Genomic DNA, 24,685 nt, shown 5'->3' on the forward strand with positions numbered 1-24,685 from the left:
TGTTAACACTAAAGTGTTAAATACCATAAACAATATTATTACCCCCAAACAGGCTGCTGAGGAGCCGGGGATGAGTAGATTCTAGCCGTGAGACTCCCAGTAATCTGCAGTAATTCATATGCCACTGGCAAGGATAATTCTAAACATGAGATCCAAAAACCCTATGCATACACCGCCCCCTTGCCCTCCTTACCCCAGGAGACTTATCTGTCTTTCTGGTTATATATTCCCTTGGCTGTTAGTGTAATTAGTGTATAATAACTATGTACATATCAACTCACAGGAAAAACGGCAGACGTGTTGGCTGATTTGGCTTGGGGCCATCTCATCGGCAGGGTGAGAAAACCTGGTATTAAACCATCTGTTATTAACTGTATATTCTAAAATAGTGTTTTGTGTCTCCTGGGTTGCTGACTCCCATCGACAGCAACAGAATGTCAAGACTCATATTTTTCTGAGCAGCACTGAAAAGATAAACTTTAAAACATTTGCATTGTCCTTTCTGTTCTGCGGCTTGTGCTATTAAGAATTTTATTTACTAAAATGTCTATTGTATTATACACGGTGCTTTTCTATGTTTCATTCTCACAGAGGTGAACAAGTTTCATTTAAACTGTGTCCTTGCGAAAGTTATGCTTTCTAGAGTCAAAGATCCTAGAGAAAATTGGCCATAGCTTTTGTCCTTATGACTAGGCAGTTGCCAATGCCTGTTTGAAATCAATAGTCTCACTAGGGAATGGACTATGACTTGCATTTTTAAAAAACGTGGTCATTTTCTCAAATCTCCTTGTTTGCACTGATTACTTTTCTTTAAATTAACTTAAGCAATTAATTTCATAATATCAGAAATCTGAAATTGAGTCTTTGTGCCACTTGTTGCAGTCAGTAGCACAAACCTCCTCCCAAAACTCAGGATTAAGTCTGTATATGACAGAAAACAACAGTATTCCTTTGAAAGACGAGCAGTCAAATCATTCAACACAATTATCCAAGTTAATTCAACTCAAAAAACCACATCACCATGAAAAAATAAAAATAAATTTTTTTACCTGATTCCAAATCACTTTTGACAGCTATAAAAAATGGACTTTCTTTGCAAAAGTTTTACCTATGCCCCAGAACTCAGCTGAAACATTTTTTTTCCTTTCCCAGTTGTCTCTTACAATTGGCTGTTCCCAAGTATAACTAAAATTTCCCTGCAAGCCTGTTAAACACTTTCACATTTCCATGTTTAATTACATTCAGATTGAGATTTTTGTACACATATAGAATATAGCCAGATTTTAACTCAATTGACCACAATACCTTTGACATAAAGCCTTTATTCACCGTTCTCGCCATATATATAAATAGACATACGCTCCTTGTCAAAACGCAAGAGCGAGTTTCTTTACATTGTCTAGAACAAAGAGGCCAGCTCGGCTTCTATTTTTCCTCAGTGTCTCAGAAGGTGTCCTTTATTACATATGCAGGATGCAAGGATTTTGCTGCTGCGTGAATGAAAAATGATACCTTCAGACTGCCTTTTTAGTGACAAATTACGCTTTTGCAGAGTATCACACTGCCTGTGGTTTTAAAAACCCCATTTAGATTTACTATCACTTCCTTGGGGACTCAGCCTTCCTCACAAAGCACCCCAAGGCTAATTTCCACTGTTTTAGAGTGTAACAAAGATGAGAAAGTTTGCTCATCACGACAGTATAGAAACGCTTGCCTAGGAAAAACACTCTCTGGAATGTCTAAAGTGCTAAAAATCATTGCCTCTGTGGATTTTCGGTGTGCAAAACAGGCAGAAAAAGTTGTCTGGAGGTATTCGCAAAGCATTGTATTTGTTCAGGAAGGAGCTGTGGGGTTAGAGGCTGAGCAACGCCTCTTACTTTGCTTCCTGGGTGAGAGTAGACAGGCGTGCCACTTAGCAGAAGCAAGCAGAGAGAGAGTGGTAAGACTCACCAGCTTCCCCATTTTTCCCAGGACAGGGGTTTTTGTTCCTCAGTTCTGATCTGGAAGAGACAAACCTGTAGGTCCTTCAAGCAGGCTGGTCTGGGGCAAGTGCCGGCTCTTTGCCTCGGATCAGCTGAATGGCTGGGGCGTTCAGGAAGCTTGCTCTGTCCAGCTCGGAATCACTCCCCCTCTCCAGGGTGTGTGCTTACACGCCTCTCAGTCAGCGCAAAAATCCGCCAAACTCAGGTCAGCCTAACAGGTTTCCTTATATAGGTAAACATGAATTGCATTCCTGGTGAAAGAAGTTAACTAGGAATCCTGGTAACCTGGTTAACTCTATACACACCAGAATGGCTCAGAGTCGATCAGCCTGCGTAGGGGTTTGGTTGCAGTACAAAGGGATTTGTGCAATTTAATTAAAATCATCTTTATCCTGGCAGTCTGTAAAATTGGCCCTTGTAGTGTGACTGTGAGTCAACAGTTAGTATTTTATATCATGGGCTGTGACCAGCCTCATATTATCTGAAGGCATTGTAGCGGAAAAAAGTGTAACATTTTATAAGTTGTCTTTCATGTTTTTAAAACCAGGGTAATTGAACTTGAGATTATTTTCAAAGAAGTGAATAGAACATGTGACAGAAAGAGAATGTGAATAAACCTCCATCAAATAAGGCTCAAATCCTTATTTGAGCATAGTAACGAATAGTTATTCAACTTTCCCAGGCCTTTGGTAGATAATGCAATACAATCATTTTGCGTTTTCTCCCTTTACAATGCAGTAATTGCTACTGTATTTTTTGATGGGCAAAATGACAGATAATGACATCTATTCCAATAACAACCCTCCTAAGCCCACATGCTGATGTGTTATTTGATGGTTTCAGGAAAGAAATCTAAGACTTGCGAATTTGCATACTTGTATGTAAACATTTTTAAACAACTTCCTCGATTTAAGAAGATAAGAAAATATATCTTCAAAAGAACTCTATAGCTCTTCCCCTTACATTTTATCTACTACTTAGTAAAGTAATAATTTTAAAAAATTCTAGCCAATTCCACTGAAGACAATATGGAGACTTGAGACTTTCCTGTGTACTAGAGATGAAGATTGTCTGCTAAAAAGGACCTATCTCAAAATGAAACACTTGTTTTTATTTCATCCATGGGTTGACTGCTCCTTGAGTAGTGACAACCTTATTAAAAATAGCTCAAGGCTGTTTTAGGTCTCTGTTTAGGACAGGCGAGAGAATGAATCTTCTGATGCCACCTAAGTGAGCACCAACACAAACCAATGTCAAAAAGTTTCTGCCGAGATGAGTAAGGAACAAAAATTGCACTGCCAGGAAGGGTAACTATTTTTGAATAGCAATTTCCACTGGGAAAAACTTTTGCATACAATTTCTCTTCTTATCTCTGCAGGAACACTGTGAAGTGTGTAGTATTTCCTCTTCACAATAATAAAGTTGGCTTACAGAGATAAAGTGATTGGTCCAAAGTCTCATGATCAGTTTTTGGCAAATCCAAAACCCCAGATAAAGAATTTAACTCCAATAGCATTTCCCAAAATAGAATCAACTTTAAGAGACAGAAGAACATTAAAATGGCAATTTTCCATGTTCAAATATAATTTTTAATAATCATATGTCCAGAGAATTTAAATGCAATATACAAACTTATTAAAATACTTTTTATAAAGTCATAACTTACTGTTAACATGACTCCCTTTAAATGTCTCCAGAAAGATCATAAAATGAGATAGAGAGTGTATTTTTATTGAATATAAATTTGGTTTATAAAATATTATGAAAATATAACTTGGCAAATATTGCACACATTTTTCTGTTCACAGTACTCACATCTCTATTGTATCAAGTTAAGATTCATCCTGATTCCTCCACTGGAAGGAATATCAGTGTTTTCTACTTACTGGGTTTTCATTAATCTTAAATGAAACTCTGTACCATGCTAGGTAAATGGCTTTCACTAATATAGTCCATTTATGATCTGCACTCTTTGTGTCCTCATAATTCCCACTGAAGTAAGTTCTGTTTATGTAGAAACTTTAGACTTTATTAACATGTTGTTGCAAGACAAAGAATGCATTTTTTTTCCCCAGGGCAGGCTAAACCTCTAAATGCCTTAAGCTGGCCTCCAAATTTGTTCTTACAATTCTTTTTTTTTTCTTTTTCTTTTTTTTTTTGAGATGGAGTCTTGCTCTGTCATTCAGGCTGGAGTGCAGTGGCACGATCTCGGCTCACCGCCACCTCTGCCTCCTGGGGTCAAGCAATTCTCCTGCCTCAGCCTCCCGAGTAGCTGGGATTACAGGCCCCTGCCACAACGCCCAGCTACTTTTTGTATTTTTAGTAGAGATGGAGTTTCACCATGTTGGCCAGGCTGGTCTCAAACTCCTGACCTCAGGTGTTCCTCCCGCCTCGGCCTACCAAAGTGCTGGGATTATAGGCATGAGCCACTGTGCCTGGCCTGTTCTTACAATTCTAAGCAAACAATCATTTAGGCTTTAAACACAAAATATCATAGGCTATAATTGTTGAATTGGAAGGTCAAAATGAAATTTGGATCTCAAAGTAGCATATTTCAGAGAGGAAATACAATCCTCTGCTAAATCCATTTTAGAGGCCTCAAGAAATGGTTTGGGAAAGTCTGGATCACTGAAGCAGCATGAATTCAACCTAACCATAGAGGACCCCAGTGAAAGAGTACTTACAGCTAAATAATTACACCATGCCAAAAAATAGCACTTATGGGAAACTAAATAAAATACAAGACCTATTTGAAGGGGAGAAAATATCATTGTGGTTTAAAGAAAACATCAGGGGATAGAGTTTAGAAATTCCTAATGATATATAACTAATGAGCAGTTGAGCTACAATTTAAAACACACTGCATCAGACTCCAGAAAGCTCACTATTTCTATGCACCCCGAGTGTACCACAGTAGCCAAAAAAGAGCAGATGCCTTAGAGTCCAAAGATACTTCAATCCCAGTTCCATCTCTTGGATGTGTGACCTTGGATACATAATGCTTCTGAGCTTCACCTGCCAGTGGAAGTGAAAATGGCTCAACATATTAGATTACTGAAAGTACCTAAGGAGATTTCATTTCAATCATTCTTCATATATCTGTTGACATTTCTTATGGTCCAGGCATTCTGCTACATCCTAGGAGTAAAGCCATAAAGAAGCTTGGCACGTTCCCCACCCTCATGGAGCTTACAGTCTTACAGAAAAGACTGTGTATACCTATATTATGGGATGTGAAAATCTAATGTTTTCCTAAATTTCTCACAACACAAGAATGTCTAATTGAAGTTCCATATAAATATAGCAATATTAATAAATGAATGATGTCCAAGCAACAGCTTTCACTGTAGTTAGTGCAAGTTACTCTTACTAACCTGAGGTGGACCTTACCATGATTAGACTGGGTAGACCCGGGCTGAGCCAAATCAGATAAATACTGGGGAAAAGTAAAACTTGATGCATCAGCCATATCATGACAATGTCCTTTTATCTAACAACTGAGGAGGACAATTAGATGCAACTTGAAAGCATCTTGAAGATGCTCAGGAAGCTGGATGGACAATGGAGTGATTTTTCTTATTCATTCTGCACATAAAGAAGTGATGGAAAAGCATAAGAAAAATTTCCTAAATATTGTAATCAGTTATCAGATACCCAATCTATTATTAATTCACTTCTGTGCAAGAAACATTTAATTGGTACATACTATGAATGAGGTTCTGTGAAGGATAGACACAGAAAAAGATACACGGAGATAAAGAATGATCCCTGGCTTTAATAAAGCTTTCTAGAAAAAATGTTCCAATGTTCAGTAGCTGTATCAGTCAGAATAAATAAAGATATGCTCTGGTAACAAGCAAGCTCCAAATCTCAGTGGCTTAAAACAACAAAAGTGAATCTGTCGCTCATGCCGCATGTTTACATAGGCCAACAGGGAGGGCGCACCTATCCATAGCCACTCAGGAACCCAGGCTGCTGACACAGGAAACAGGGATTTGGTGAATTGTGTTGGATTTTCAAAACTTTACCCCATAAGTGACCGTTAAACTTCCACTAGCCTCTTGTTGGCCAAAGCAATTCCTCTGGCTCTGCTTAACTTCAAAGAAAGAGAGGAGAATCAAGACACATGACAAATTATTACATAACAGCTATGACAAATCAGCCAGCTGAACAAGAGTAACATTTTGGCTAAGTTAATTTTATTTCACCAATTTATTCAGTAGTACCTGTGTGGAAAGCACTATAAAAGGGCCTTACAGTTAATTTGAGTACCTTACTCTTCTGGGACACTTATAATGTCAAGAGAGAGCAAGGTTCTGCAAAGTCTAGCCCACAGTGGGCTGTCCAGGACATCCTTTCTAAATATTACTATTTTCCTCAAGATTCCACTGGAACCACTGATAATCTTTGAGTCCACCTTTAGGTCTCTGCTCTTAGGGAAATTGGATCTAATCAGTCATTTCTGAACTTAAAATGCCAGTCATTATGCCATAAGGGGTATTGAGTCTGCCTGCTTAATTGACCCCTTCTATTAGTGACTTGGGTGATGAAATAAAAGACAAGTTGATTTAATTTGCAGATGGTGCCAAATTGGATAACTAACATCTCAGAGGATTCTATTATAATTCAAAATGACCTTGAAGAGTAGGATTAAAATGACATTAAGAAAGGAGCTTATGTTCAACAGAGATAAATAGAGGGTTGGAATTAAACGTATAGAAAATATATGTTAGAAGAAAATAACTATATTGAGGTAACATTAGCCTGCAAGTTGAATATAGGCTGGCAGTTTAGCACTTTTACTTATAAAGGCTCTTGGGATATATTTAAAAATATGGTGGTCTTAATCTTGAATGCACTGGAAAATAGGCGCTTCTCAGAATACTGCTTCATTGGGGATCCACATTTTAAGAAATAAGAAATCAGAGCACATTCAGAAGTGAAAAAAAGAATTTTCCTAAAGACTAAGTGCTCTAGATCAGGGGTCAGCAAACTTTTTCTGCAAAGGGCCAGAGAGTAAATATTTTCAACTTTGCCAGCCATTATGTCTTTGTTTCAACTACTCAACTCTGCTGTTGTGATCCAAAGCACCCATAAACAACGCATACATGAACGGGCATGGCTGTATTCCAATAAGACTTTATCAAACTGGACAGCTGACCTGGGCCATACTTTGCAGACTCCTGCTCTCTACATTATACAAAGTGTCTCAGAATGGTAAGGGACTCAAACTGACTGAAACTGCCTAGAAGGCAGGAAAGGCCTTATTTTGGCCATTTTCCTATTGCTCAGATTCCTTTAATATTGTTTCCACACAGGTGCTAGTGAATAAAGTAGTGAATTAAATTAAATTAAATTAACAAAAAATGTTAATACACCAGTCTCCTTATTAAATATTGCAAAAGAATTGGAATATGTACTTCTTGAAAATGTCATGGAAATACATCCAAAATATAATCTACCATCTCAATTCTTCAAATATTTCTCAACTATATTGTCTTTTTTTTTTTAATTATACTTTAAGTTTTAGGGTACATGTGCACATTGTGCAGGTTAGTTACATATGTATACATGTGCCATGCTGGTGCGCTGCACCCACTAACTCGTCATCTAGCATTAGGTATATCTCCCAATGCTACCCCTCCCCCCTCCCCCCACCCCACCACAGTCCCCAGAGTGTGATATTCCCCTTCCTGTGTCCATGTGATCTCATTGTTCAATTCCCACCTATGAGTGAGAATATGCGGTGTTTGGTTTTTTGTTCTTGCGATAGTTTACTGAGAATGATGGTTTCCAATTTCATCCATGTCCCTACAAAGGACATGAACTCATCATTTTTTATGGCTGCATAGTATTCCATGGTGTATATGTGCCACATTTTCTTAATCCAGTCTATCATTGTTGGACATTTGGGTTGGTTCCAAGTCTTTGCTATCGTGAATAATGCCGCAATAAACATATTTGGGAAAGATATTAATGATGAAATTAATATAATAGAACTTAGAGAATAATTACAATAATGAAATTAAAGGGAAGAAAAGTCACAATACTAGCCAAGGTCAATAAAGCAAATGTTGCCTTCATTAAACATAGGTAAAAAAGAAAACGAGGAAAGGTTAGGTCAATTCTGTAATGTCACCAAGCTAGTGGTGATGGAGAATAAATTAGGACCCAGGTTCCTGGTGTTCACAGTCCTAGATTATGATAAACCCAAAGTGCCTAGGAGCTGGGACAAAGAAGCACACAGGAATGCAATGCCTGGAGATATTCGTTAGAAAGGTGAGGATGAATGGAGTAACAAACACAATATCATAGCCCGTATATGGAAGTCCTGTGGTGTGTCTTTTGGATTGCCTCAAGGAAAGCCCAGCATTGTATATGCCATTTCTCCTTCCCTTCCCCAGGTGTTCCCATAGCCTTACATTCTCCAATCCAATCTGGTTTGCAGCCAATCCCATAGCATCTCCCTCCTTAGATAAAGGCCAGAAAGCTGAAGCATAGTTATGGGTGAGTTGGTCCAAATGTTCCTGAATCTTGATTCCGACCACTTCTTACCACCACCTCCACCCCATCCTAGTCCAAGATAGCATCAGCTCCTGCCTAGACAAATTTCTTAACCTCAACTGTGTTGGAATGGATCATTCTCTGTTGTGGGGGTTGCTGTCCTGTGCATTGTAGTATGTTTAGCAGCATCCCTGGTCTCTACCCACTAGATGACAATCCAATTGCACCCCCACCCAAAGTCAAGACAACCAAAAGTTATCTTCAGACATTGCCCAGTGTCCCTTAGTTGTCAAAATTGACTCTGAGTGAGAACTTCTGAACTAGATTGTTACAATAGCTTTTTAATTGTCTTCCCTACTTCTGCTTTTGCCCCTCTACAGTCTATTCTTCACGGAGCTGCCGAAGTCGCCTTTAAAAACTATTTATCATGTGACACACACACACACACACACACACACACACACACACACACACCATGGAATACTACTCAGCCATAAAAAGGAAAGAAATAATGGCATTCACAGCAACCTGGATGGAGTTGGAGACTATTATTCTAAGTGAAGTAACTCAGGAATGGAAAACCAGACATCGTATGTTCTCACTCATAAGTGGGAGCTAAGCTATGAGGACACAAAGGCATAAGAATGATACAATGCACTCTGGGGACTCGGTGGGGAAGGGTGGGAGGAAAAGTGAGGGATAAAAGAGTACACATTGAGTACAGTGTACACTTCTTGGGTGATGGGTGCACCACAATCTCAGAAATCACCACTAAAGAACTCATTCATGTAACCAAACACCACCTGTTCCCCAAAAACCTATTGAAATAAAAATAAATAAATAAATAAATATTAGATCATGCTACTTCTTTGCTTAAAACCTTGAGTGGCATCCTCCTACAATTAGAATGTAATCTAGTTTTCTTACCATTGCCCAGAGAGCTCCCCATAATCTGACCTCTGCCAGCCCCTCCAAACTAATCTGATAGCACTGTGCCCAGCCACCGCCTTCCTTCTCTTTCTCCAACATACCCATTTTGTTCAGACCTCAGGACCTTTGCACCTGCCCTTCCCACTGCTTGAAATGCTCTCCCTGGTGTGGTAGGTAGAATCATTACCTCCCAAAGTTGTCTATATTCTAATCACTGGACCCTGTGAATATGTAATGTTACATGGCAATGGTAAATTAAGGTTGTAGATGGAATTAAGGTTGCTAAAAAACTGACTTCATAAGAAGATTATACTGGATTATCTGTGGGGGCTCAATGTCATCACAAGGTTGTTATAATGTGGAAGTGGTGGGGAGGGGGCAGAAGAATCAGTTTCAGAGCGATGTGATATGAGAAAGACTCCAGCAGACATTTCGGGCTTTGAAGATAGAGGAAGGGGCCATGATCTAAGGAATGTGGACAGCCTTTAGAAACTGGTAAACGAAAGGGATCAGAATCTCTCCTGGAACCTCCAGAAAAAAACATATCCCTGCTGACAGCTTGATTTTAGCTCAGTTAGGCTTGTGTTAGACTTTGACCCCCAAAAGAGTAAGAAAATAAATTGGGCCTGTTTTAGGCCACCAAGTTTGTGACAATTTGTTACAGCAGCCATAGAAAACGAATATACCTGCCGTCTTCACTGCTAGTGCCTCAGTCCTCAGAGTTTATGCAAACGTCTTCTCTGGTAGGAGGCTGCCCATGACAGCCATGACTGACATTGCTGTCCTCGCCATCCATCCCACCTGCAGTAGTTCCACGTCACTTTACCCATTTCACTTCCTTCATAGCTCTTATCACTATCTGGCACTAACAGAGTTCATTCATTGCCAAACAAAAACAAAACCAAACAGCCAAATTTCACCTGGATGAAAAGTAGAAAACAATGACAAACTTGAAAAACAAAACAAATGTGGCAGTCATTTTATATGCCTTGGATCAGGAATGTTGGAGAAAGAACCAGGTTTGGATTAAGTAAAGAACATTTATGTTGGATGAAAAGAAATTTTTGACGGTAGTTGGAGTAATTGCACAATGAAACAGGCTGCCAAGGAGGGCCACGGAGGCCTAGATTGTGGCAACACTCACAAAAGAGATTAGATAACTCAAGTCAGGAGAATAAGTGGAGCCCAGCCTACAGCATTTACTTGATGACCTGCTTGTTCTTTCTCCAGCTTGAAAATGTATGTAGCACAAAGCAATGAATCACAGGACAACATCTGCATGTAATTGCATTTCTGTTCCAATAATAAATGTTTCAACTGCTATGCTATTTACGAAAGCTGTTATCATAAAGAGCCAAGTGGGGGAAATTCGAAACACAAATGCTTATCTTAAGAAACCTTTCCTTTGCAATTCAGTGTGCAAGTACCCAAACTCCAAATTTGCTTTAGTATCTGAATTGTCCTGAGGAGTTTATTTTTGAAATTCTATTTTATAGTGATTTTTAGGTGTTTGATTCCTTGCAAAAGCTCTTCACGTCACGGTTTTCTTAATATCTTTTGAACCCAAAGAGGAGCAAAGGCCAGAAATTGTTCATATTTCCCTCACAGACCTATTATCTGTATTTTGGACTCATTGTCAGCCTTGGAGAGAAGGTATTTTGTACCTTTTTAGGGAAGAATGTTAGTTCTCAAAACAAAAGACTAGCATTACAGATTTTCCCCCTTTCTCCACAAAAAAGGCAAAATCTCCCAAAAGGGATTTTTGGCCTTTAATTACTAGCAAAGTGCCAACATAGTTTAAAATAATTAACAATAATGTAAAAGAAATAGGAAGTAAAAGAAATTCTTATTCCCTCAGGTCAGCCTTGTTTCCCTCATCTCCCTGCAGTGGCCAATACGTTTTCTGTATGAGTGGCACAAGAAAGGCTGACTTACCTGCACAACATTCTCAAAGCCACCAGTGCCATCGACACAGGCTAGCAATTATTTTGGCCTTTTACACTTAGCTTTGAGTGAATGCACATTTTGCAAAACAAAGCAAGCTGAATTTTTAAACAGTTCACTTTACTTTGCATCTTTGAATTGTGTCTTTCAGCAATGTAAAACTCACTGCTTTGGGTAAAGCATGAAAACTCATCAAGATACAGAGAAAATAAAACAAATCTCCTAAATGGCTGCCTCTTTCCGTTTGGCTAGGCCAAACGGCCTAAGATGATGTCGCTGAGCGTTTCTTATTTAATGAGATGGCAAATAACCACGTGGTCAAAAAATCTTCAAAGAGCAATGAAAATGAGCAATTTTCCAATAATAATTCCAAAGCACCACCCCATTTCCCAAGGTCTGTAATTCTTAACTCTTATATGCTTACTTCTCACTTCATTAGCACTGTTTAAAACATCAGAGTTCAATATCAAAACCAAATGAAAACTTAGAATGGTCTTTTAGGAAGATGAAAATATATCGCAGTTTTCCAAAGTTATTTTCAATGAACTTTTTAAAGGCCAAATTGATAACAGTGGTTGGACTCTCAAATGGTTCAGCATCTAGGCAGCCTACAATTTCTGTTTGCCACTCATGGACTCTGCTTGATCCATGGTATAGATGAGGATGGAGAAAGATATAGAGATATTCATTCAACAAATAATACTGGGTAAATTCTATGTGTCAGAGACACATTCATATATTAAAGTAGATAAAAGCAGCTTACTTAAAGGTTGAAAGAGTTTCAAATTTATGTTTTAGTGAAACATAGAAAACATTCCACTTTCTTGTGTTTTTTTTTTGGTTGAGACAAGCTCCAACTGTGTTACCCACACTGGTGTGAGTGCAGTGGTACGATCACGGCTTACTGCAGCCTTGACCTCCCAGACTCAAGGGATCATCCCACCTCAGCCTCTGTAGTAGCTGGGGATACAGTTGTGTCCTAATACCCCCTGCTAATTTTTGTACTTTCGGTAGAGATGGGGTTTTGCCATGTTGCCCAGGCTGGTCTTGAACTCCTGAGCTCAAGTGATCTGCCTGTGCTGCCTTCCCAAAGTGCTAGGATTACAGCGTGAACCACTGCGCCCAGCCTCATTTTAAAATTAAAAACAATGTGCATTTAGTGATACTAAAAAACAAGAACACATCACCAGTGATAAGTGATGTTTGTAGCATACACCCTTGTTAGATGCGATGAGAAGGGCCCTTCACTGCCAGTTTTTTTTTCTCTCAAACCCATACCCTCAGCTTAATCATGTGAAAACAACAGATTAACCTACACTGGAGGGAAATTCTACAAAATACCTGACTAGTCCTCAAAACTGTCAAAGTCTTGAAAATGAAAAGAAGACAAATAAACTGTCACATTTCAGGGGGAGCCTAAGGAGACATGGTTACTAAATGCAATGTGGTAGCTTTGATGAGATCTTGGAACAGAAAAAGGACATTTCTGTGCTGGGCACGGTGGCTCATGTCTATAATCCCAGCACTTCATCTCTACAAAAAATACAAAAAGTAGCTGGGCATGGTGGCATATGCCTATAGTCCCAGCTACTGGAGAGGCTGCGGTGGGAGAATGCCTTGAGCCCAGTAGGTAGAGGCTGCAGTGAGCTGTGATTGTGCTACTGCACTCCAGCCTGGGAGACAAAGTGACACTTTGTCTCTCACAAACACACACAAAAAAAAAAAGAAAGAAAAGAAAAGAAAGAAAGAAAGAAAGAGGGCATTTGTGGAAAAACTGGAGAAATCCAAATAAAGTCTGGAGTTTTTAATGTAATGTATTGAAGTTCTATCTTAATGTGACCAATGTACCACATAATGTAAGTTAAGGGTAGTCAATTGAAGGTATACAGGATCTCTCTGCATTCTCTTTGTAACTTTTTCATTAACCTAAAGTTATTCAAAAATTAAAAGGTTATTTTAAAAAAAACACACAAGAACAACCAAACAGTATACCAAGTTAGTTCTACCTTGTGGCAAGAGAAAGAAAAATAAGATGGAGAAAAGATACATTGAAAGCAAGGACAGAGGCACAGAGACAGGGACCTGCAAAGAGGAACAGACAGATACAGAAATAGACTGGAGGTTTCCAGGAAGGTGTTAAGAGCTCAATGGCCTTGTTATGTGACTCTGCTATTATCTCAGGCTATAGAAATCAGAGAAAAGGATGATTCTGTAAAAGAAATGAGAAACTTGACATAGGTTGGAAACATACACTAGAGTATAGAAACTTTTCTGCCTTTTCCTATTTTAAAATGTTAGGTATTTTTTTTCTATGTGATTCGGAAGGGTTTGCACATGTGTAAATGAACAGCTCTGGGTTAGCAAGTTTTTCAGGAGCCTTTGCAAAGACTGACCACCAAGCTTTTGACACTGAAAGCTGTCATGTGCTATGGAGTTGTTATTTGAGAAACCCATACTGTCTAGTGTCCCAATGCCAGAAGGACACATTTAGAATTGGCCTTGATTTCTTCCTAATAGACACTTCTGTTTAGAAATCAACCTAGTTTTTGGTCTACCTTGGAATAGATATAATGGGAAGCAAATTAAAAAATTGTTTAAAAAATCTGTAAGGTTTAGTTTAAGTTTTCACAGCGGTACATATAAAATCTTCAGAGGGTCTCCTCTTAAAAGGAGTCCCAGTATTTCACAGAAGATTCCCTGATCATTGAACCCCACGGTTAACTGCAATTAACATATGCTAGGCGTTTCTGCAGACCAGTGTGTACTCACTTACATTTTCTATGGTGTTTTCGAAAAAGGAACTTGAAACACTATTAACTATATATCAGGATAGTCTAGACAAGGTTAAGTGTGAGGTATTAACAGTCAATCAAAGGTATTTGATTAGTGTGTGCCCTAAGTCAGTCCAAATATGTACTTCATGGATGGGATACTTATACCCAGGTCTCAAAATCTTTTATTGATATTTATCACAGAATCCACATACTATATTACATGAAAGAAATCTCTATTTAGAAACTGATTGAGATTTTGATAATGGTTGTTGGGTTGGAATTGGGAGAGTAGGGAGATAGATCTGGAAGACATCTCAAGGGGATGCATATTTCCTCTTGAATGAGTTTCGTATCTTAAATGTGAAGTTCTCATGAGCTTGTATTTAAACTTTAATGTGGCAAATTACATAAACTCTTTAATAAGAGCCAAAGGTCTAAAGTGCCCTCTTAGATTTGTTTTCCTTTTCCACTGAAACAGCATACCAAATCTGAATCTGATTAAGCCTGCTGAATTTGTTATCAGTGCTAGGAACTATGTATTCTGTTCAGAAAATTAACTTCACCTAGAAATGCATGTTTTGGTGGTTTTACACTCCCCCCACCGACCCCAATAAAAGCAGCCTGGTTAGAAAGGCAATAAATCCTGGGAGAAGCCGAACTTCATTTTTCCTGATAAAGAAGTGGGTTTGCACATAGGCTGAAAACAGGGCTGAAATTCTGAGTTTTGAAGACACATAATGACTTTAGGTTAAGTTAAGCTGTCAATGAGGGATGCCCTGGTTATTTTCTCCCTATCACAGTGTTTGACACTTAGACCATATCTAGCTTTATTTTTATGCATCTATGTATCTATCCATGTATATCTATCATTTAACTATCTCAAATTTTCCCAACCTCAGCACTACTGACCTTTTAGATAATTCTTTGTTTTGTGTGTGTGTGTGTGCATGAGGGGGTGGGGGCTGCCCTGTGTACCGTAGGATGCTAAGCAGCATCCCTGGGCTCTCACTACTACCCACTAGATGCTGGTAGCATTCATTACCTATGGTAGTATATATAATCATAAACTATAATAATATGTAATAAATACATATTCTCTAGGGGAGAATATGCCTTCTACCTATTATCCTTGGTGGCAACCAACTTTTTCTGTGAACACTGCTTTCAGATAGTGCTTAGAATATGCCATAAATTAACAGACAACATTTAATTGTTTTACTGAATTAAGTTAGTAAATCCATAGCAGATCATAATAATCTCAAAACTAAAGCTTGTTTGATATATAAGAACTAGGATTTTTTGAGGGAGAAATGGGATTTTCTTGAATTTAAAACGTTTTTCTTTAAATATCAACAGTCAGAGCCCCAGATGATTTAGAAATTTTAAAAAATGGACCAACAAGATTTGGTTTCTGAAAGCAAAGAGAGTTGTGCTGTACGTCCCATATGGAAGACTGGGACGAGATAGCTTTGTGGGATGCCCTGCCCCTATAGGGGGCAGCCAGAGCAGAGCAGAAATGAAGAAAAGGTCTTAGCTGGCTGGCTCCAAGTTTTCCTTGGCTACTCCTTGATGAGAAGGCAATTGGAGGTGTTCATGTGTCACCATAAGTGGTGTGGATAGAGTGGTTGGAACTTGAGAGCTGGGAACCTGCTAAAAGGTGTGTGTAGTGTTACTCTAGACAAAGGGTCCCATCCCAGAGGCTGCTATGAGTGGCACATTTCAGTCTGGGGCTAGTGAAAGGATGAGGCTGAATTGCAGGGCCTGGGTGGGAAACAAATTAGCAGGGATGAAGATCAAGTGTGTTGTCTAGTCCACCTCTACCCATGTTTTGCCGATGAAATAGCCTTCCCTCACTGCCTCCCCACACTCAGACCACCCTTCCTAGGATAACTGCAGAGGTTAGTAGATGAGAAATTCTCAAGTTGGCTGGATTTAAGCTCTGAATGAACCACACTTTGAACCAGAAGTGACCTTTTTCATTGAATTAACAAACAATTCTTATGCTAAGTGGAAACAGTGGCTTCAATTGAGTTTAGTTATAGAGAAATAATGTATTTTTGCACCTTAATGATGTGACTATAAGTTTTAAACTTCCTACAAGTATAGAACTTATTAAAATAGCTAAGTCCAAAAATGTTGAAGAATAGCATATTCAAAAGATGACTCACATTTGTATAGTTATATCCTCAGCAACCAAAAGAGTACTTGGCACACTGGAAGTTTTCAAAACATTTTGTCTAATGAAGGCACAAATACTAAGGAGAGGCCATTGAGAGCAGTTAGTAAAAGTGTAGATTCCAGAACCAGATAACCTGTCTTTAAATTTTCTCTCCACCACTAATTTTATGATTTGGAGCAAGTCACTCAATGCTTCTGAGCCTTAGTTTCTTCACTTGTAAGAGGAAGGGAATCATGCCTGTCTCTAGGATAACTATGGGGATGAAATAAAAAACTATATATAAGATGTTCATCCCAGTGGCTTGCTGGGATATTTAATTATATATGTATGTGTGGTGTACAAGTGTATATATGTAATACAGATGATAAATGACATAAGAAGAATCCAACTTAGATGTTTTTAGAATTTGATGAAAAAAGATGACAGATAAGGGGCTCATGCAAATCTTTGTTGAAGGGCATGTGAGGTGGTTTTTGGGCACAGATAATATTTGGGTGTAAGGAGAGAGTGACAATTCAGTTATTCATTTTATAAAAATTTGTTAAACTGCACATATATGCTTAAGTTAAAATAATGTTGACAGACACTTTAATCATCATGTTTCTTAAGTTTGCACTACATTCTCTGCTCCTCTGACCATTCCAAAATGTGGTATCTGAAATATATATTTTAATTAGGCTAACAAAATATTTTGTCAAACCGCTTCTAACAATAATTGGGATGTACTGATTAAATGGAAAACCGGGATTGGGATTCATCCATCTAAGTCATCTAAGACCCCAAAACTAAGATAATTTTCTCAGAGAAACAGAATCTATAGCTCTCTCTCTACGTTCTTTGACTCACTCAGTATTTTTCTTTTAACACATGGATAATATTGTTTGTCTCCCTGAACTGTGTGGCTATTATGGGAGTTTTTAGGGCAATTTGTTTAAATACTTTTATGAGCCCGGTGTATTTGAAATCAGTTCAGAAGGTCTTTCTTCCATGGGCAGGCTGACCAAGGGTTCAGAGACCAGTTCCTCCATCACAGCATAAGGGACCTTAGCAGAATCTACCCAATGGGTGGAAGGTGAACTCCTCACCCACAGTCCCTTGAGGGAAATTGACAACTACATTGGTGAATGACTGAATGGCTTGTAGGGCTAGGGATGGTTGTGAGAAGGACAGAGAAGGAGAGGTAGAGTGAAATATAGAAGAAAGGAAGTCCAGATACCAAGTGGGGAAAATGTTTCATTGACAAGCAGCCTTGGAAAGTAAGAGATTAGGAATCAGGGACTTACGGGTTAAGCCTAAATGTGGGGATTTGTATATTCTAGTTATGTTTCAAAATCAATTTATAATAACTGACACAAACTAAACAGAACCATTAAAATAAGGATAAAAGAGTAAGAACAACATAATAAACCAAGAGAAGCAGTTGCTTAGAAAACAAGTACAGCAAAATCATTAGAACTGAACATAATGATTAGCTCCAGGAGCCATGGGAACTAAGGCAGGAAGAAAAACAAGACTAATTACATAGTTTGCATGATACAGAGAAAGAGGAAACCATTTTACTAGCACCAAGAGATAGATATTTTAGCCAGGCACGATGGTCCATGTCTGTAGTCCTAGCTACTCGGGAGGCTGAGGTGGAAGGATCATTGAACCCAAGTCTTCAAGTCCAAGTTGGGTAATATAGTGAGACCCTGTCTTTAAAAAAAATTTAAAAATATAGGTATTTTATTCAAGGGGTCATGTGGTAGGCAGAAGAATGCCTTCCCCCTTCCCCAAAGATGTCCTAATCACCAGATCTGTGAATGTTTCTCACTTGACAAAAAGGACTTTGCAAATATTATCAAGGTAAGGATCTCGAGATGGAGAGATGATCTTAAATTATCATGGTGGGCCCAGTGTAATCACAAGAGCCTTTGTATGGGAAAGAAATAGGCAGGAGGGTCAGAGTCAGAGAAGGAGACGTGATGATAGAAGCAGATGATTGCTGGAAGGGGATCATGAGCCAGGCAAGGTGGGCAGCCTCTAAAAGCTGAGAAAGGCAAGCAAACAGATTCTTCCCTAGAGCCTCCAGAAAGAATCAGCCCTGCTGAAACCTTAATTTTAGCCTAGTGAGAACCATTTTCAGAATTCTGACCTCCAGAATTATCAGACAATAAATTTATGTTGTTGTAAGCCACTAGATTTGTGATACTTTGTTATAGCAGCAAGAGAAAACAAATATAGATATGGTTTATAATAGACTGAGAAAAAAATCACTAAAATATAACTTAGATCACTTCTGTTGGGAGTAAAAATATGGCTGATTTATGTAATATTCCGGCAAGGCTGTCTAGATGTAAGAATCCAGGTACATGAGAATCATCTGAAGAGATAGTGAACAATTCAGATCCCCAAGTCCTTCTCCAGTTCTGCTAAACAGATTCTGTGGCTAGGACCCAGGAATCTGGATTTTTAACAAGCATGTGTAATAGCTATTATTGCTGCATACGAATTACCACAAATGTAATAGCTTGAAACACATAAATTTATTATTTCAGTTTCTGTGGGTCAGAAATCTAGGCACACCTTAGCTGGTTCCTCTGCTTCAGGATCTTATAAGGCTACAGTGAAGTAGCCAGTTGGGGCTAGAGTCTCATCTGAAGGTTTAGCTGGGGAAGGATCTCCTACTAAGCTCATTCATGTCGTTGGTAGAATTTAGTTATTTAAGGGCTTTTTTCCTCTTTTTAAAAATTTTTCCATAAGTTATTGGGGGTACAGGTGGTATTTGGTTACATGAATAAGTTCTTAAGTGTTGATTTGTGAGACTTTGGTGCACCCATCACCTGAGCAGTATACACTGCACCATATTTGTTGTCTTTTACCCCTCTTATTTCAACGCTTTTGGACTGAGGGCCTAGGTTCCTGGCTGGCTATTGGTTGGAGACTGTCTTTAGTTCCTTATCAGGTGAGTCTCTCCAACATGGTAGCTTGCCTTATCAAAGCCAGCAAGAGAGATTCTACTAGCAAGATAGGGCTTACAATCTTAGTAATGTAATCAGGGAAGTGTATTCCATTACCTTTGCTATATTCTATTGGTTAGAAGCAAGTTATAGATCCCATTCACATTCAAAGGAATGGGTTACACAATGGCGAGAACACTAGGAGGAGGAGATCAATGGGAATCATTATCTGGGATGCTGTTAGGTTGCTTCTAATTGACCTAACAGCATCCCAGATGATTTTTGTGTATGACCAAGTAGTGAAGTACTAACTTAGGAGAATAATTAATAGAAGGAATCAACAATTCCAGCTGGGTTTTTGACAGGAAATGGATTTGAAACAGTTCAAGACTGTGGGCTCTGGTGATGTCTCTGCTGTGTCCTTTTCATAACAAATGCTGTAAGTTAGCATAGTGTCTGGAACCTGGAGATAGCCATTATCACTACTTTCAGTCCCCTCTCTGCTACCAGTCAATTGCTCACTATCCCCAAGCTGACCTCAACATCTCAGGGGAGCTGGTTTGTGGGAAAAGTGGGTAGGAAAGAGGGAGGGTAAACTGGCATGGTAAGAGTGGGTATCTATGGAATTCATGAGTTCTGATTATTTTTAGTTTCTTCTCAAAAAATGTAAATTTTGCCCCATCACAATATAAAGAGAATCTATTTCACAATTTACACAGCTGATTTTAAATACTATCCTATTTCAAGCTCCATCACATTTTCCTCAGATATTGAAATGTTATTCTGGCAGAAACATTGGCATGTACTTGCCAAGCCCTCCTGGGCACAACACTAAACATTTCCCAGCTCCTTGCAGTTAAGCGAGGCCAGGGAATGGAGTCAGCTTGTGGCAAGTGGCCTGGCTGCTGAAGCTTCCCTCATGGTCCTTGAAACTCTCTTTTCACTCATCCTTGGCTGGATGTTTGAGAACACAGAAAAGACCTCTGAGGCCCTCGTGATGGCATAGGACTAAAGGAGTCTTTGGACTGAAGGAGCCTGGGGCCCCAGGCAACTATGTGGATTTCTCCTCCACTCTTGTTGGCCAACTGCACAGGAGTGAAATGTGAGCAAGAAATGAACAATTGTGCTGTGAAGCCACTGTTCATTACAGCAGCTGACATTACCCTAAGTAAGAGTTGTATTGTTTTCTTCTGCAGAATGGAAGTCACATGCTTGGTGTAGAGGGACATGAAATAGAATAGTTCATAGGGGTGATGCATATTCCCTTTGTGTTCTTTTTCTCTAAATTATACATTAGCATGGATCATTCTAGATGTCAATTCTCTATCTGTGGAAATTGCGCTATTTCTCAGTGAGTCTATATGACAGGCCAGGCCCACTATTCTGACTCAGACACTGATTCTAAGGGGATGGCTTGCCCTGAATTGCCACACTCCCACCAATCTAAATTGAAATAATGACCACCTGCTGACAACCTGTGCCCCACCCCACTAGACTAGAGAGTCTTTGTCCTGATGCCAGCCTGGTCCAAGCATAGGTTGGTTACGCTTTTTAGACATCCTGTAGTGGAACGCTGGCTTCCACTTGAGAGTTCAGGGACTACTCAGACATTGTCTTATTTCTACATTAATACACTAACCTGTGCTGTTAAGGTACCAGACTGTCTTTTGCAAAACCCCAACACTTTCGTTTTTAAAAGGGAAAAAATGTCATTTAATACGTGTGAGGCCCTGTGCTCATCATACATCATGTTTTATGTACTTTTATTTAAATGTCTGGGGTAAGGTATCCGGATTATGTTGACATGCGCTGATGAGAAAAATGAATCTCAGAGTAGTAAGCTTCCACACAGCTAATATGTGGAGAGAACTGGAATTAGGAGGCAAGTCTAATTCCAAAGGCAATACCATTAAGTTGTGTGTGCGTGTGTGTATAATAAATAGATTTAAAAACATATAGAAATATACATGTGCATTGAACAGTATTTAAACCATGTATACATATGTATGTATAATGAATAGACTTTAAACCATAAGTGCATGAGAGTTGAAGGGAATTTAAACCACATATATTTATGTGTGTGCTGTATGCCTATAATAAATAGACTGTCAACAATGTTTATACGTACTTGTGTATGTGCATTTAATAGAATGTAAACCATATATGTATGTAGATGTGTATGCACTGAATAGGATTTAAACTATGTATTTGTGTGCATGTGTCTGCGTATAAGGAACAGAGTTTTCAAGGAGGATATATTGACTTGGCCAAGCACACAAAGCCAGTGACAGAGGTGGAAACCTATTCTGTCTTCACAAATCTATGAAAGTTGGCCTTCTTGAAGTTCTAGATGTTAACTTCTTTCAGGGTAGCTTCTTAATAATTTCAGTACATATGTGAAATGTTTTGCAAAGGGCTAGAAATATACACCTTCCACATCATGCAAATAGAAAAAGCCAACAGACTGTATAAGATGAGGTTGTGCTGTGGTTTATAAAACAATATTAATAATTATTTCTAGAATTCATTATAATGCTGTATTTGACATGTCTGCTTTTAAAAAAATACATGCCATCTCATACAACAAATTCAGAGTCTGTGGGATTTATGCAATATGTACAATAATATTTTAAAGTACAGTTCTTAAGGTTTTTTATATAGTTTAAAAATACCTTTAACTTGGCATGCATATATATATACATATATACACATATATATACATATATATACATATACATATATATATACATATATATATGTATATATATATATATGAAGCTTTGGAATATCATCTTCTAAACCAGCTATAAAAAATTTGGTAAAAATAGTCAGGACTTAGGCAGAAAATTTTCTTAGCTGGTATTCAATTAATGTTAACTTATTTACTGAATGAACGAATGAACAAATGAATGAATTACTGATATAAGAATGCACATTATTAAACCTGTATGATAATTAAGGCTATGAAGTATATACCATGGATTTTCTCGAGTAAAACTAAAACAAGATAAATCACACAACACCATTTTCCACACATATGAGGTGATTGTTAATTTATACAATGTCACATCAGTTAACTGATGATAAAAATCTTGGCAGTTTGGTTGATATTATGAATTAAATTCTGTATGGGTCATGGTTGCATATTTCCCAGTTTAGGGGGTACAATAATGAGGTCTTGATTTGACTTTTAATTTTCTAAACAACACTTTGGTTACATTTCTAGAATTTCGTTATACTGATGTCATATCACAAGCCCCTCATGCTCTTGGCTATGTAACAGGATTTCTCAACCTTGGCATTATTGACATTTGGAGCGGGATCATTCCTTGCTGAGCAGCATCCCTGGCCTCTATCCACTAGATGCCAGTAGTCTCTGCCTTAATTGTGACAACTAAAAACGTCTCCATTCATTGCCACGTGTCCCCTGGGGGGCCCAATCGCCCCTAGTGTAGAACCACTAGTGTAGATAATGCAGGAGCACATTTGAGAGATCAGGGCCTTCAGCAAGGAGCTGTAACCCACGATCTGGACTCCGTTGCAGCTTTCAACTTTTATCTCGGTGAGATTCAGGATGTTGACTTTCCTTTTGATTCTTAGTTGGCTCTTGGCCTCTTCTTTAGAAGGTATCCTGAAACTAACCAACAACCTCGTCCAATTTCTCCATCCAGTTTAAATTCTGGCCATGTGGCTAGAACTGTTTTCCTCCATCAGAATAACTAAAGTTTAAAGTTCAATGCTCACTAAACTCTCTTGGGATCTAGCAGAGTTACTTCAAAAAGAATGTGCTCTTATATAGGCTACTTTTAAAATTATTTAGACAGGAACAGATATTAAACTTCATGCATTTCACTTTGCTGACATCTGACAGCTATTAAAAAATAATCTGACGAGCATACATGTTTACATGCGTCTTCTTTCTCAACATAATTTCTCAAGTAAACAATCTCTTTTATCTATACTTAGATGACGTTTTAATAATATTTCATTAAGATCTCCATAAAATTTGCAGCAATATTTACGTTTTATTTTCATTACTATAGGAATCAATCATTTTTCCTCAGGAAAAATTAGGCTTCCACAAACACCCTACTGTTTAAGAAAAGCAGTTAATTGCAAACACTAAAGATTAGTGTTTCAGCCTAGAGTTAAAATGAAGAACCTCTCTTATCCTTTGAAACAAATAGAGTCTACTCCTGAATTTGCTACCAAAAATATATTTTCACTGATGCTCCCTGTTAGTTAAATCATGTCTGAAATTCCATAAAGTAAATGCATTATGCTGTAAATGGGCAGCCATTATTTAAACAAAGGAATATAAGTAATTATGCCTCTACACAAAAAGAAGAGTTCTCCAAGTCACTCTCAAGTGCTTCCTCACCGTGATTCAAGTTTCTGTAAGTTCCCGTGTCCAAATTTTCAAATGTTGTTGTCGACAAAGTCCTCTCAACATAACATTCTATGCTTATCTACTCTTGGTAATTTCCTAATAGGTTTATTTGGAACCAAGATGTGTTATTTCAAGCTTCAAGGTCTTCAAACCCAGCATGAGAAATCTGGGTTGGCTCCCATCTGCCTCTTAATTCTTTTCTCTTAATAACAATCCAGTAATCCAATTTTAGCTTGCATTCAACTCAGTGCTCTATCAGGAGGTACGGAATTCAGTTTGCTCATTTGATTCCCAAGTGCCTGGGCTAAAAATATGTCTTGTTATTGTCAAAGAAAACAATGCAATTTGAAGACTTATAAGGAATTAAAAGGATAAGAAAGAAAATGAGGCTCTATTAAGTTTAATATGTCATCTCTCAGTTTTCTTTATTTAAAGGGCAACAGAATATGACTGTTTTCAATAAAAAACAATGAAAGTAGAACTTAAAACAACTTTCATAAATAAGGAATTTTCTCAGGTGCTCCATGGATGACTCTGAAGGGTACAGGAATAGCATGTGACACGACCGAGAGGATGTGTTGATCAGCAGTTGATGCAAAAGCTTCCTTCTTGCCACCCCAACTTGCCTGTGTTACTAAGCCTCACAGCTAAACTACATTAGAGGGCTGGCAAATATTTGTTCCTCTCTATAAAAAATTCTTAGCTTAGATTGTTGGCTCACGATATTTTAACCAGAAGAAATATCTCGCTTTAAATCAAGTGTCCCAGGTCTCAATTTAAAATTGGTGATGTACTGAGAACATTTCTTAGGGACAGAACTCCACTACATCTGCCTACCAGGTGGCAGAAATGTAAGTACCCAGAGTAAATTTTATATTAGAAAGGCAGATAATTCTGACACAAGCAGACAGAGAGAAAAGCTGCCAAAATAGAGCAGGGAAGAAACAATACCTTAAGAGTGCTCCCCTTTTTACTGTTCCCTAGACGTGTCTCGCCCCCTTCCCAAATTCTTAAAAGTCACCCTACAATTCAGAGCTCCAAGC

At 38.4% G+C, this 24,685-nt stretch overlaps 1 protein-coding gene across 4 annotated transcripts in view; it reads right to left on the reverse strand.

Annotated features, from left to right (window-relative positions):
- MID1 (midline 1) overlaps nucleotides 1–24,685 on the reverse strand; it is a 664,445-nt gene that overhangs the window by 386,363 nt on the left and 253,397 nt on the right. For 2 of the 4 annotated variants that reach the window (XM_054676512.2, XM_054676517.2), the window contains exon 1: nucleotides 1,951–2,080. The exons of the other annotated variants lie outside the window; for them this stretch is intronic. The gene's annotated coding sequence lies outside the window, so the exon portion shown is untranslated. Of the gene's footprint in view, nucleotides 1–1,950; nucleotides 2,081–24,685 lie in introns of those variants that run through there. 4 annotated transcript variants of the gene reach the window in all.

This window comes from Pan troglodytes, chromosome X, assembly GCF_028858775.2.
Source record: "Pan troglodytes isolate AG18354 chromosome X, NHGRI_mPanTro3-v2.0_pri, whole genome shotgun sequence".
Lineage (NCBI taxonomy): Eukaryota > Metazoa > Chordata > Mammalia > Primates > Hominidae > Pan > Pan troglodytes.